The following is a 14,701-nucleotide window of genomic DNA, read 5'->3' as shown; positions in this document are numbered from 1 at the left end:
ATTTGGTTTAGTGGTTAAGTGCGCAGACTCTTATCTGAGCGAACAAGGGTTGCTTTCCCACTCCTTCACATGTACCTACTGGAATGGCCTTGGGTCAGCCATAGCTCTTGCAGAGCTGACTTGAAAAGGCAGCTTCTGTGAGAGCTCTCTCAGCCCTACCTACCTCACAGGTTTTTTGTTGTGGGGGAGAAAGGTAAAGGAGATTGTGAGCCACTCTGAGATAGAGAGTGAAGGGTAGGATATAAATCCAATATCTATCTATCTATCAATCTGTCCGTCTATCTATCATATATCAATCTTCTTCTTCTTCTCATAATCCATTGATCTCACTGCTTCCTCTTCTTTCTGTGTTGGAAGAAAGGAAACTGCAGGGTTTTTTTAACTTTGAGGGAAAGGCATTCTGTGCATGCACAGAAGTATTTTTTTTCCCCCTCCAGAACTTAGCCTGTGCTGAAAATGGACTCAGGCTACATCCTAGTGAGATCTTTGCACAAACCGATTTTACTGGGAAAGACAAATTCTAGAGGAGTAGCTGTGTTAGTCTGTTATGACAAAGCCAAAGGAAATCTTGTGCTGCCATTAAAAAAAATGTAGTTCAGCTTTCATGGTTAAAAGCTATTTCATCAGATGTGTGAAGTGAATTCTCAGTTTACAGATATTGCTACAGACATGGGGGAAAAGTTGCTAGTAAGCAAGAAAGGCTGTCATAATTCCCATTAAAGTGCACACTGTGAAGCTATAAGATCTTGTAATTAATTAACATTATATGTTAATTTTTTTAAAAAAAAATTCATATGCAGCAGAAAACTGGGGATAAGTCCATTCAAATGAGACTTCTAAGGATTACTCCCAAAAGATCTTTGATCTACTAAGGATCTATACCTTCAAAATGATCAGAAGCGCTGAATGGGCCACTAAGGAAATTATTTCCAGGGTAATTTTAGTTGGTCAATCTGCCCCCGCTCTTCTGTTTCTTTTTTCCCTTCTGTAGGGAGACAGCAACAGGAGGAGAGGAGGGGGTGGAGTGGATTGGAAAGAGAGAGAGCATTGAACTCCTTGGATTTTAGCATCCAGCAACTAGAATTACTTCTCTGAAGTTTGTGTAGGTGCAGGAAGACAACATCAGCTGGAGACTTGGCTCACCTGCCTCCACTCTCCATATAATGAGACCAGCTTCTCACATTTTCCTTCACCCATTAAGCATCCTGTGAGTTTGCTTTTTGTTGTTGCTGCTAGTTAGAAATATTTTAAAAATCTTTTTGCAGTTTAGTACTGTTTGAGGGAGAAGAGCCCCGTGGCACAGAGTGGTAAAGCTGCAGTACTGCAGTCTGAGCTCTCTGCTCACGACCTGAGTTTGATCCCAGCAGAAGCTGGGTTCAGGTAGCCGGCTCGAGGTTGACTCAGCCTTCCATCCTTCCGAGGTCGGTAAAATGATTACCCAGCTTGCTGGGGGGACAGTATAGATGACTGGGGAAGGCAGTGGCAAACCACCCTATAAAAAGTCTGCCGTGAACATCATGATGCGGCGTCACCCCAGAGTTGGAAACAACTGGTGCTTGCACAGGGCACTGCCTTTACTGTTTGAGGGAGGCTGGTGTCTTCCTTAATTCAAAGGGGTTTGAATTTGGGTGCAGACTCAAGAAAAGCATATTACTATAGTCAAGCTTCATGGTGGATCAGCATAGCCAGCTATGCATCCCCCAGAAAAGGAGAAAGCTTTCAGAAAGCTCTCAGCTAAATGTTCTTTAAAAGCTTCCTAGCAATTGTTAAATTAATTAGAGCAGGGTCTATAATTCCAGACAACAATAATTCCTCTCTAATTAGAGCAGGGTCTAAAAGAACCCACAGATCTTAAACTGATTTTAACAGGTCTTAATTCTTGGTCAGAGAAATAAATATGGAAATGTGACCCTCTAAAGAGCAGAGGTGCTTGCAACCATCTTGAAGTCCCAACCTCATGGTCATGAGTCCACTTGGGTTGTCAACTCTGGGTTTGGAAAAAGCTGGAGATTTGAGGAGTGGAGCCTGGGGATGGTGGGGATTGGGGACGGGAGGGTTCTCAGCAGGGTATGTTTACAGGGTATGCCATTTTCTCCAGGAGAACCATAATATCTGTAGCCTGGAGATCAGTTGTAATTCTGTGAGATCTCCAGACCCATCTGGGAATCCTATAACTTTCACTTTTTGATTGCAGATTGCAGATACACAGAAATAATGGGGCAGCAGCTCATCACTGTACAGTTATTCCTAATGGGTGGGGAGCCTAGCTGTGGTGAAAGTGATCCCTCAATTAATGCAAGGGTTTATTAGATTTAATACAGTAACTGCAAATGAGGAGCTTCTTGAAAAAATGAAGTTTGCATGGGTCAGTAAAAGAAAGTAATCCTCTGTTATCCTCTGGCTATCCTCTGGAGAGCCAGTTTGGTGTAGTGGTTAAGTGTGCAGACTCTTATCTGGGAGAACCGGGTTTGATTCCCCACTCCTCCACCTGCACCTGCTGGCATGGCCTTGGGTCAGCCATAGCTCTGGCATAGGTTGTCCTTGAAAGGGCAGCTGCTGTGAGAGCCCTCTCAGCCCCACCCACCTCACAGGGTGTTTGTTGTGGGGGAGGAAGGTAAAGGAGATTGTGAGCCGCTCTGAGACTCTTCGGAGTGGAGGGCGGGATATAAATCCAATATCTTCTTCTTCTTCTTCTTGTTATAAGTAATGAAAAATAAGTAATTTCAAGAGTGATGAGAGGTTAAACCTTTCCTATGGATGGATTCTATTTTCTTGCTGAAATCACAGTGTTATCATGTGACTTTTAAACCAAGTATACTGGAATCACTTCAGGTTATGCTAAGTAACTGTAAACTAGATTTTCACACACACCATACTCTGCTTAATCTAGAATTTTGAATAATAGATTATCAGTGTTTAATGCTTTCTTTCCACTTCCTTCAAAGATAGGTGAATTTATGTTTTTCTTTTCCTGCTTATGCATACAACCCTTATCTGTAACAGGAACTGTTTCTGTTTCTCCCTCTTCCCCGATGTGAATTCCATCACTTCATTCAGACAAGCATGATGCCTTCCTCCAGTCTCCCTCCTCCATTCTTGGTTTGGAGCAAGGCTAAATGGAGAAGTAGGATATATACCATTGACTGAAAGTGGCTCCGTTTTACTTCATCATTAACCATCAATTTTATTGTCAGGCAAAGTGGTAAATATTGATGGAATCCACTAAGAACACTGTATTGCTTTTTGTCTGTAGCATTTCATGTTACCCACCAAAAGCACAGCACTTGGAGCGAAGTCAACATTTAAATCTCAAAGGCATTGAAACAATCCTAACAAAGCAGCGTATAAAACATAAACCCACAATCTAGTAACACTGAGCAGAATAGGATGCCAAAACAGATGGCAAGAGTGACAACTTGTGCCATGCCAGAACTGCTGGAAGGGCACTGATCAGAAATCTGAGCTTTATTTCTCAGAATTTGCCATCTTGTCAAAATGTGTCTCTCTAGAACAGATATTCTTTCCCCAAATGTCATAATGCCTCCAGCACATACTCACCGGTGCCTATGAAGGACAACTCTGTTGATTTCATGTTAGAAATGACTTAACACTGAGAAATTAGAGGATAATTGAAAATGAACTAGCTAGTTATCCTTTAAAAAATTGTGCACAGCAAACACTGCATTATTCTCAGTAATGTCCTAGAGAATGTCCTCAGTAATGTTTCCATACTAGAGAATTGCACTTGATATAGAAAAAGTAGAATACATGGGCGAATTGCTTGTAAATAAAGTGGAAAGTTATTTCTTCATTTACAAGCTCAATATAGTGTTGTGGTTGTAGCATTGAACTAGGATGACTTCAGATCAAATACCTGCTCAGCCATGAATTAGTCTCTTTTTCTCAACAAGGAAGATTGGGGTTGTTTTGCAGCAGAGGAAAAATGGCAAGCCACTTTTGCTCCTCTCTTGTCTGGAACACCCTGTGGATGGGGTAACCATGAATCAGTTATGATTTGATGTGATTTTAAACATAACCTATACTCACAGACTTCTTGTGAAGTTGAAATAGAGAGGAGAGAACCAGTACAACTACCCCAAGCTCTGTGTAGGGAAGGTGTGACAAAAAAGGCCTTATATATAACTCTTCATAGGCATAAGTATGGTAACTTTTTGCTGTTACCTCTTGTATAGTCCAGTGTTTCCTTGATTTGAAGATGTTTGAGCCTTGTTCACGCACAAACTACTGTTACCTGAGCCTGTACTGTAAAAACTGAAGTTGATGCCATCTTTAGTATATTTTGATCCATTAGCCCATGCTTTAGGGGTCATAGCTTATTTAACATCTTGCAACTCTTCTGGTAGAAATATAGTAAAATATTAGATCAAGGATTGAGCATTTTGCTCTGACTTGTGTTGCAGTGTTTCTGCAGAAAGTGGGCTAAAATGTGACTGCTTCTGAGGATTCCTTCTATAATAATGTGGTGCTTTAGTAGCAAGTTGAAGATGCTGGTTATTAAAGGCACTATGCTCTGTCTTATAGTCATGCATACAAAAGGTTGATGATGTACAGTGAAGGAGGCTGAATGGAGGGCTGAAATTTAATGTTTACTGTCATTTTTACCAGTGATTTAAACTAAATGTGAACTAAGAAGACTCTCTCTCTCTCTCTCTCTCTCTCTCTCTCTCTCTCTCTCTCTCTCTCTCTCTCTCTATATATATATATATATATATATATAGAGAGAGAGAGAGAGAGAGAGAGAGAGATTTGGCACCTGGATATATATATATATATATATATATATATATATATATATATATATATATATATATATATATATATATATATATATACACATACACACACACACACACACACGCCCACATACATACATAAATCTGATCTTCCTCCTGTTTAAAGCTAATTTTCCTCTGATTTCCTCCTCCTTTCCCCAGTCCCACTAACATCCTCTAAATGTATTCTTGAAATTTTAGAAGCTCCATATAGTTTTAACCTGAAGACTTGGTTTTTAAGCTTGGTATTTTTGAATGTAAATTCTGTATTGTGTTTTTTCATAATGTGCTTTTATATTGTAATGGCCAATGGCCATGTACAATAAACCATTATTCACTACCATCCTTGAAAAAGCTGTCTTTCAGTTCTGTTTAGTGTTGGGAAAAAAATAAATGCACTTGAAATTCTATTAGCATCTGCAATTAGGTGTAGGTGTTTTTTCTAGGATTGGTGGCAACCTCAGTTTCTCACTTTTCCTTTGAAACTCTCAAATAGTTCTGAAGAAATTGTCTTGATCTGTGAGTAGTTTCCTTAAATTTAACATTGCCATGGCACTCTGATATGAATAAGCTCTGATGGTTGCATTTACATCAGAGCTGTACAACTGTCAAGTGTAGGAGCTCTAATGATGAATGTTTCCTGTTTAAAACAGGAGCATTAAAGTGTGGGGCAACATCATGCAGAGCAGGTGATTCTTGTGAGGTTTCATGAGCCGCTAAACAAACATAAGGCAGCTGTCATCTTGGCTTCCACTGTGTCCATTGTGGGGTAACAGTTTCTTACATATTATGGTTTTTTTCCCTCTTCCCTTCCCTTTCCTCTCCTCTCTGCTCTATGGCTGTGGAATTATTTGTGGTTCTGAAGCCTTTTGTGCCTTTGCTTTGCAAGGCATAGTGAAAGCATCTTCTTATTTCAAGAAGCCAATGTTTTCATGTATCAGGAAAAATGCCAAATGTGCCAGGATGCTTGCTCTGTTGATGCTCTGAAGCCCTGACAAGGATTGTCTTGCAGGTTGGGTGTCACTCACAGTGTCTTCCCCTCCCTCAGTATCTCTGTATGAGTGCTAAGTGCAAAACCTCTTGCTTCCCCATCCCCTACAGGCCTAAAGGTCTGATGCTTGTAAACAGCACAAGTGGCTGCTACACACAAGAGCAGTATGTTGCTCAACCCTGTGTATTCAACACCTCCTTTCTGTGCTTCTGCTTTTACAGGTGCAGCAGGTGGTGACTTGAGATGGGACATTTTCCATGGTAGCATCTTGTCTTTGGAACTCCCTCCCTCTTGGCGCTCATCTGGTGCTTGCTTACTTTCTTTTTGATGCTAGGCTAAAATACACCTTTTTACTTCGGTTTTTAATTAGGCAACATCACCCCAGAGTCGAAAAAATGACTAGTGCTTGCACAGGGGACTACCTTTCCCCCCCTTTTTTTAATTATTAGCTTTTTTAATTGTCTGCTTCTGTTTTCTGGATAGGTTTCATGCTGCTTGTGTTTTGATGGCTTGTGTTTTAATACTGTGATTTTTAATTATAAGCACAACTGTGAAGAGGCAGCACAGAAATATCCTAAATAAATGGCATAACATAAATCAGCTCATGTAACTAACATGTCTGTGCAGTATGTGAGAAATATGGGCTGGTGTCACACTGTGAAACTGACATGATTTTATCCCATTGCGAAAAAAGCTGCTTCAGTATGAACTGTTCCTAGGCTATCAGACAGCCGCTGCTGAAATGGCAGGATCCCAGCAGCGATCAGTGGTTGTCATTCACACTTCTAGCCCAGCTCAAACATGGACCGCTGCGGAACGGGTTGTCTTTTTTAAAAAGGCCCAGTGTGTGCGCTCAATCAGAGAAGCACACAAGCACACCTCAGAGAGGTGTTAGGGGGGAAGAAAACCTGACCATGCCAGAAACTGCTTGGAACAATCACACAGCTCTTCTGTTTATGAGTCACCCCAAGGCATTCAGACAGCAGCCGATTATTATCTGATTTGGGGGGATGCTACCAAGAAAATCCATGTAGCTTTTTGATGTGGATAGGAGGTGTCTGGAGACAGGGTGAGTATGGGTGCAGCTCGAAGGGGAGATGTGCTCATGTGATCATGCACTTTTAATCTGAATGGGAGATGGGGCTAGCTCGGACCAGATCTTCTGTGTGAAACCACCCATGGGGTCACAGACATATTCTTTTTTAAGGGTATATGAGAGCTGAGAGCCAGTTTGTTGTAGTGGTTAAGTGCACTGACTCTTATCTGGGAGAATCAGGTTTGATTCCCCACTCCTCTACATGCAACTGCTGGAGTGATCTTGGGTCAATCATAATTCTCTCACAGCTGTTCTGCTTGAGAGCAGTTCTTGGAGAGCTATCTTAGTCCCACCTACTTCACAGGGTGTCTGTTGTGGGGAGGGGAAGGGAAAAGAGATTGTAAGCCGCTCTAAGATTCCTTTGGGTAGAGAAGGGAGGGATATAAATCCAATCTCCTCCTTTCTTCCTCCTTCTGTCAGAAGCACCTGCTTGTCCTGTTGTTATGGATAGTTTCATATTGATCTTGCCTGTGAATAATGACAGGTCCTTGGGAGTGTGAAGGCCTACTAGTGCCCTGGAACTGTGCCCATCCTGACTTTTATAATAATCTTGGGAAAAGCCATTGAAGCCATTGATGAAAATCATTATTTCCTCTTTGACTAGGGGGGGGGCCTCTGAAAGAGATCATCATTAAACATTTGTTTGAAAGCTAGAGATGGAGTGGGCAAGTATAAGTCACTCTCCAGTTTACCTTTGCTGGGAAAGTGTTAGAGTCTGTGGTTGGTGGAGCAGCTCTAGAGGTTCTTGGATAACACTTCTGGCCATGACACATTTCAGTTTAGTTACAGGCCTGGGGTTGGAACTGCTTTTGGAACTGAAATGGCTTCAATTGTACTGGTGGATGATCTTCATTAAAAGTTGAATGAAGGACAGTTGTCTGTGTTGAAACTGATGGAATTATTTGCAGCTTTTGAGACAGTTGACTACTCTATTCTTATCCATTGGTTGGAATATGGAGTCCTGTGCTACAGGATTGATCAGATACCACAGAAAAACATCATCTGCTAGATGGGTTCAACTCATGCTCTCTTTCCTTCTTTTTCTAAATAGATAGATAGATATGAGGCTGCTGAATGAGTTGTCTTGAGCTTTCGGGTTGGGTGATCAATATGTAGTTAGCCCCTAGCTCTATATTTCATTATCATATAGCCTCCTGATGTGTCAGTCTAAGTTCTGAACTAGTGCTTTGAGGCCATGGTCAAATGGCAAAGGCAGAAGGAGCTGAACCTGCTTCTAGACAAGTTCAAAGTAATTGTGTTCAGGAAGGCTGATACGGTAGAGTATGGATTGAGTGGAGTTGGCTTTTGCAAAGCAGGTTAAAAGCCTGGGGGAGTGGACTCATAGACCCAAACTTGCTATTTGAAAAGTAGGTTGGCACAGTGGCCAGGAGTACCTTCCATGACCTGCATCAGGTTTGTCAGTTCTCTTAGACTCAGCCATTTTGGCCATGCTGATACATGCTTTTGTAACCTTGTAGTTAGACTACTATAACATACTCTGTTTTTTGTTGTTGTTGAAAACAACCCCAAAACTGCAGCTGGTCCAGAATGAATCTGGCTGATGGTTCTTGGGGACATATTTTGCTCATTTTAAAAGAGCTACATTAACTATCAATTTGTTTACAGTTTCAATTCAAGATGCTATTTTATGACCTTTAAAGCCTTCTGTGATAGACAGAAAATGGTTAATGCTATGACCTGGTCTGAGAACTTTGAACAGCAGGAGATTCAAATGGAATTCTTAAGTTGAGAGTCAGTTAAGGAGTAACAGTTAAGAATTGACAGTTGACTGGGAAAAACCGGCTAAGGGAATGAGAGAATCAATTCAGGCCTGAGAGAAATACGTCCTAGAAGAGGGGGGAGGAGAGTGATTCCTATCCCGCCTACGGGAAATTTCTCCAGAAATAAGGATGTGATCCTTAGCCTGCAGATAAGGAAGGGAACTGTAGCTTGTGTGAATTCACCTTCACCAATTTAAGCATCTGTGAGACAAAGTAGCTTAGGCTTGTATGTTTAAGCAGAGACTGCCAAGGAAATTCTCTCCTCAAGTTTTAGAGGCCGGTCTGAATAACAGAAACAGTTACTTGTTTGTGACAAATTATCTGGCATTTAATTGTATACAAAGTTACTTTGTTCCTGTTGTTTGTTCACTTCATAAATCCAATACCTGATTCCATTTTTCCATAATGTTCAATAAAACAAATTGTTAGTTTTGAACTATCATCAGCCTCTCATGTGTCATTCTCAAACCAGGACAACAAGAAGGATTTTTGTCTCTCCTCTCAGTTCCCTAAGCTGGGTCAACATCTAACAGTATTCCACTGGGTGGGACAGCCAGAGAACTAAGAAGAAAAACAAAGAAGAGTTGCTCAGCGAAGAACATGATACAGGGAAACTTTGAGAGAGAATGAAATCAGGGCTTTTTTTGTAGTAGGAACTCCTTTGCATATTAGGCCACACAACCCTGATGTAGCCAGTCCTCCAAGAGCTTACAGTAGGCTCTGTAATGAGAGCCTTTTAAGATCTTGAAGGCTACTTAAGAGGGTGTGGCCTTATATGCAAAGTAGTTCCTGCTACAAAAATAGCCCTGGAAATCATTATACCTCCACAACCTGGAAACCACATTTTTGAGAGACTGTTACTACCCATACGTTCCTGTGCACCACTTGGGTTTCAGGCTGCCACCTGCTGTCTGTTTTATTACTTAGGATGGACCATCGTATCAGCTGGAGCTTGAACCTTCATCATGGTTCTCACATTGTGGATGGGATCTCTGAAGAGATGAGGGGAGTTCCCTTGTTGGAGGTTTTTAGAAAGTAATGCAAATCTTGCTAGTTTGGCCAGAATTTTGAGGTTCTGAATGGGAAGTAAAGATGAAGTTATTTTAAGGTAGAGATTAAGTTATTTGAGGGAGTTATTTGTGTTTAATCTTTAATGTTTTTATTATTATTTGTAAGCTATCTTCCTCCAAGAAGAAAGGGAGATTATGAATGAATTAATTTTCATTACAGTCATTTGACCATCCATTACATAAAAATGGTAACATTCTTATTTATACCATAAAAACACACACACACAGAATAGACTGAGTTCAAATTCAAATTTGAACCTAATTAAAATGCAGTTTCTATAGCCTCAATATCAACACACAAAATCTAGCAACTTGATAGATGATTTTAGGATTCATATCAGACAAAAGGTATCCTAACCTGGCTTTATTTGGAGCCAGTTTGATGTAGTGGTTAAGTGTGTGGACTTTTATCTGGGAGAGCCGGGTTTGATTCCCCATTCCTCCACTTGCAGCTGCTGAAATGGCCTTGGGTTAGCCATAGCTATCGCAGGAGTTGTCCTTGAAAGGGCAGCTGCTGTGAGAGCCCTCTCAGCCCCACCCACCTCACAGGGTATCTGTTGTGGGGGGGGAAGATATAGGAGATTTTAAGCTGCTCTGAGTCTCTGATTCAGAGAGAAGGGCGGGGTATAAATCTGCAGTCTTCTTCTTTATTTATGATGCCAGGAATCCTACCCAACAAGGGAGTAATAATTTCCAAAAGGGCCACATTATAGTATGTACAACTAAAGAACATGTGCTCCAGGGACTCCCCTTAGACAGCATGTACAAAGCCTTTCTGAATAGGGGTTTTTCTTGAACCTGCCTTCCAGAACTGCAGAGGGGCATGTAAAACTCCTTGCCAGAAAGGCAGGATATAAATATTTAATGCAATAAATGAATGAATGATAAAGTGGCCTTTTTCATACACTGGCTGTGCTCTTGACTTCATGTACACACAGAACTCATGTTGACAATTTCCACATAGTTTATTTGCCCTAGGGTGCAATGTGGTGCTTTAATAGTGCATCTCCAGGAGTTTCCCCAGCTTTTCTTCAATTTTTCCCAACCCTGCTTTGCTATTGAATTTTGGGATAGAATACAGCCAAGTATGAATTTCTGCCATGTGGGTAGGAAAATTTGGATTTTCCTGGTACCACATTCCTTGCCTTGTTCCTGTTATGACTATTTCTTCTCTTCACCACTGAGTGCTTTTAAAAAAACAATCAGCAATTGAATATCATTATAAATATCTATATCAGGTTATCTGAATTCACAGGTTTGGTTTTTTTTAAAGTTAAGCCTCTATCTCAGGCCACTGTCTCAGTTTATTGTGAAAATATGAGAGGAAAGGAATATTTCCACACTGAAAGGATTAAGAACTTACTTTTAAAATATTGTTATAATATTTAATTGCTAATTTAAAAAACTCCCTGAAAGGTCTCTGGTGGCTTAGAAAATTGATGATAGGACTGGGGCAGGGAAACTATGGGGTAGTGTGCCATGTGGAAGCACCATTGCCTCTGCACTATATCAGCAGCTGCAGCAGAAATGAGAAAACTATAAAAACCTCTCCTTTTTGGAAAATATAGTCATCAACCCACAGAGCACTTTTCATGTCATTGCCAACAACAGAATACTTTGAGACTTCAGTACACTGCTTTTGTATTGTGACTTGGGTAAACTGCTGATAAGCCCTCATGTCCCAAAGGATTTTAAGGCTCTCTAAAGTTAAGACAGTGGTCTTCTGTAAGGTACAATTACTGTGTCTTCAGCCTTGTTACTCCCTTATCACCATGGGAGCATAACAGAGTACTGCAAAACTGCAAGACATAGGAAGAATGAGAGAAGGGTAATATGGGAAGGTAACATATGGAACCAACATATAGAAGAACTGCAGATGCTGGATCTTGTTTTGGTTCCATTTAAAGGTATAGGTGAGTACCTTGCAGATATCCTTGCATGTCGCCCTGTAAACATGAAGTTAACAAATGTATTGGCAGTATCAGGTTTCTTCCCATGAAAAATGTTCTGTGGCACTGACACATATCCTATGGGATATGTTAACATAGTGATGCTGTTGCAGCAAGACTTCCCGGTCTGCTTGTCCTTATATAATCCTTCCAACTTTGTTGCTGGGTTCAAGGTCATAAAGGGTTTTAAAAGGTCACAATCAGCATCTTGAGCTGAATTTGGAAACTATCCCCATTCCTTACTGGGAACAGATAGATTCAAAACCATTGTCTTTGGGTGAAGATCTGGAATTCTCCTCAGAATCCCACACATTCTCAATAATGAATTGCTGTGGATCGACTCCAAAAATTGCAACATGGTGGGGTGGAGTAGTTGTGAGAGTCTATATCTTTTGTGCCTTCCTACTCACAGTGACTGTCAATGTCAATTGCATTGCTCTTATGAAATGTGTTGCCTAGGTAAGAATGACAAAGAGCATTATCAACAGGGAGAAAAGAAATACAGGTGTATTTGTTGCTGCATGGATTAATGTCTGTAAAAGGCTTGACTCTGAATGGAATTGATTTTAAAACAGAGGATAATTTAGCAGCATGTACTACTACAGTTTCCATTTTTAGATACCATTTTCTGTTCTTCTTAAGAATTTCCTCCCCTTCTGAAAGTTTTAGACCCACATAGCAAAGCAGAGGACAGAGTTGATTTAAAAAACCCATTATGCTAACCAAGTTGAAGCACAAGCAGTTGCCATTGTTAGTAATAATGAGGACATGAATGATTTGAAGACTAATCGGTGAGTAAACTGAAACTATTAGGCATGAAGTTAGACTAAGTGATTATATTGCAATTAGTGCTACAAGGGAGAGGTATTGCATTTGTTTGTGTTGTTTCTCCCGTTTGCTTTCTTTACGCAGAACAATTTATGCGCTCAAAAAGTATTTTCTCATCAAGTTTGATAATAAGAAGTACAAGCTATTCTGCCTGTTTCATTATATCTGCAATAACCATTAGACTTGATCACAACTCTTAAGTGTGTTTGCTTAGAAGCAAGTCCCACTGAAGTCACTGTTGTGATTCAGCCATGCCATTAACTTTGTTTATTTCAATGGAGAGAGTTACTCACACAGGTCCCCACCCCCACAATTACAAGGCTAAAAGCTGCTCTTAATTTATCTGAACTGGGTTCTGTGTTGCCGTGAAGAAGCTTTGGGAGGCATGAGTGAAGTTTTCACATATTTTAATCCTTATAATAAAAAATGAGTGTAAAATAGGCAATAAGATATTGATTGATCCAAAGCCATCCCAGTAAACTTTATGGCTAAATAGAATTTGAATGAAATATCCCTTGTCGACTGTGCCACGAAATATTATTTATTTTATTTGTTTATAACACTGACTTTGTTATAAGTCTCAATGGGCCTCTCCCCATTGAGGACCCAAAACAACTTGCATTGTTCTTTGCTTTTCCATCTCCCTCCCCCCCACCCTGCATAGTCCTGTTAGATGAGCAGTTAAGATTTTCTGTAATGATATTATAGATACCACAAAATCTTACCCAACACTCATATTTCTGAGCTAAATATTTCTGACTCAACAATTCTGTTGATCAGCAATTAATCATTTAGTCCAGAGGTGTCAAACATGCAGCCTGGGGGCCGAATCAGGCCCCCCGAGGGCTCCTATCAGGCCCCCCAGCAACAGGCTGTTATCTGCTTCCTTCTCCCTCTCTCTTGCTTCCTTCTGTGTAACAGCTTGCTTTGCAAGGCTTGCCCAATCGCTCAGGAGCTATCAAGCCAAGCCTCCATTTTGTCCATTGACTGAGGCTTGTTCCTTGGTGGGGGAAGGAGAGCTTACTTTATCAGTCTCTCAATTGCACAGCAGAACTACTGAGCCAAGCCTCTCTTCCTTCTGTTAGCTAAGGATCCTGGCCCCCTGGGGAAGGAAGGAAAGATCTTCCTTTGGCCAGTTCCCTGGATTCCATGGAAAAAATACAAAGAAAGCACCTTTAAGACCAACAAGTACTGATTTAAGCACATTTTAAGGATTTTTTTTTTAAAAAAAATCTTTAATTGTGTTTGTGTCCTTTATAAAGGTTATATCTCTGCTACCTAATCTTAAATAGGTACACACATGGCCCAGTCCAACAAGGTCTCATTTATGTCCGATCTGGCCCTTATAACAAATGAGTTTGACACCCACGATTAGTCTTTCCAAAATAGTGTATAGACGTGTAATGTTTATCAGTCTGTTTATTCACAAACATGTTTTTACTTACATGGGGAAGGTGAGTTATTCTGCTTATTTTTATGCTGGTATCTGAGGCCAACAGGAAACATTTCTAAACCATTCTACTGCATCCCTCTCTCCCTATTTTGAATTCCAGTCTTTGCAGTCCCACTTTTAAAAATACATTGAACTCTTGTTGCATTACATTTTTGTCCTTTGCTGTTATGGCCGTTTAACATTGCATATTTTCCATGTTCTTCCTACTATAATAGTTCTGAGTATGTGTGTTTATTTACATACTCTTTATACAAATTTGCTAAATTTGGTTTCATGAAACAAAGGAACAACTTCATATGCAGTTCATACATTTTAAAATAAATTGGCAGATAATAGGTTGCCGCGAAGGAGCTTTGGGAGGCATGAGTGGAGTTTTCACGTATTTTAATCCTTATAATAAAATGAGTATAAAATAGGCAATAAGATATTGATTGATCCAAAGCCATGAAATGAAGGAACGACTTCATATGCAGTTCATACATTTTAAAATAAATTGGCAGATAATAGGTTCAACTAATCACCATTAATTAAGCCCTCCCCCACAACTGCCAACAAGGCACAGAAGAAGAGTTGGTTTTCTACTCTGCTCTTCACTACCCAAAGGAGTCTTGGAGCGGCTTACAGTCACCTTTCCTTCCTCTCCCCACAGCAGACACCCTGTAAAGTAGATGAGGCTGAAAGAGCTGTGACTGACCCAAGGTCAACCAACTGGCTTCATTAGATGAATGGGGAATCAAATC

General features: G+C 40.4%; 1 protein-coding gene across 5 annotated transcripts in view; it reads left to right on the top strand.

Moving 5' to 3' along the window:
* DHRSX (dehydrogenase/reductase X-linked) overlaps positions 1-14,701 on the top strand; it is a 240,934-nt gene that overhangs the window by 146,995 nt on the left and 79,238 nt on the right. The window lies entirely within an intron of this gene.

Source organism: Heteronotia binoei, chromosome 3, assembly GCF_032191835.1.
Source record: "Heteronotia binoei isolate CCM8104 ecotype False Entrance Well chromosome 3, APGP_CSIRO_Hbin_v1, whole genome shotgun sequence".
Taxonomy (NCBI): domain Eukaryota; kingdom Metazoa; phylum Chordata; class Lepidosauria; order Squamata; family Gekkonidae; genus Heteronotia; species Heteronotia binoei.
Note: the sequence above shows the minus strand (reverse complement) of the source record. Positions and strands in the feature narration are given on the sequence as shown.